Source organism: Euprymna scolopes, unplaced genomic scaffold, assembly GCF_053919585.1.
Source record: "Euprymna scolopes isolate OS-2025 unplaced genomic scaffold, ASM5391958v1 sca1, whole genome shotgun sequence".
In the NCBI taxonomy this organism is placed as follows: domain Eukaryota; kingdom Metazoa; phylum Mollusca; class Cephalopoda; order Sepiida; family Sepiolidae; genus Euprymna; species Euprymna scolopes.
The window spans coordinates 1,963,710-1,964,720 of NW_027633102.1; the positions used below are offsets into that span (position 1 = coordinate 1,963,710).

General features: G+C 67.0%; 1 pseudogene; it reads right to left on the reverse strand.

Annotated features, from left to right (window-relative positions):
* Window positions 1–401, reverse strand: part of LOC145273280 (large subunit ribosomal RNA) — a 1,828-nt pseudogene extending 1,427 nt beyond the window's left edge.
* Window positions 402–1,011: the final 610 nt, after the last annotated feature.

Sequence of the window (1,011 nt, forward strand, 5' to 3'; positions counted from 1 at the left end):
AGGAGGATATGGAAGCTGGCGCCCGGCAATTCCCCTTTTTGGAAGATGCGCCGGTCCCCTCTCGGGGAGGAGGGAAAAAACAACCGCACGTCAGCCACGAGCCTTCCCTCTCCTATCTCTCTCGGGAAGAGAGAAAAAAGGAAAAGTTGCGGGCACCGCAGCAGCGACGGCGGAAGGCCGAAAACGCCGCGCCGGCGGGATCGGGCACGGCTCGGAGGCGGGTGAGGCGAGGAGAAGACGACGGCACGAGACCGACGACACCCCCCGACGACCCCCGGACGACTTTGCCCACGACACCTCTCCCGATCGACGCCCTCCTACACGCTCTCTCGCTTTCGCTTCGCCTTCGGGGTTAGTCAGAGGTGGCCCCTACGACTCGCGAACGGCCAGGACTCCTCGGTCCGTGTTTCAAGACGGGTCGGGTGGGTTGCCGATGCACGTCGCTGACCCGGGGTGGCGGGCGGCTCGAGTAAAAAAGCGTCGCCGAGCGACCTCTCCGGAAACGGAAACGGGCGCGGGCGGGGTTGCCCCCGACAAGAACCCGAAACGTCGGCGAGGTGCGTGGACGGCGAGGCCGCGCCAGTCCTATCCCGCCTCTCATCGCGCACGCGCCCGAGACGGTGGGGCGCCTAAGGAGCGACACACAGAGTGCGTCGCCCGCACGCGACTTCCGGCGGGATCAAAACGGACCGGCTCGCCACGTGTAACGGATCGTGTCAGATTTCCTCCGTTCCCGGCAGAAAGGGGCAGTTACGTTCGCGGGCCCGACGGCCGGTGGCCCCCGACTTCACAAGGTGGGAAGACGGGGGTTTTCAGGGTGATGAAACGCCTGCCGCCTACGAAAAAAACCCGCGTGTTCGACCTGCACGCCGGGAACGGGTCGCGACGACGGACCGGAGGGGAAGTGCGTCCGGTGCCGGCCGCGCGGAGGTCGCGCCGAAGCGCCCGCGCCATGATTACGCCGAGCGATGATGAAGGGGACGGGTGCAGCGGAGTCGCGCGCGGAGGGAG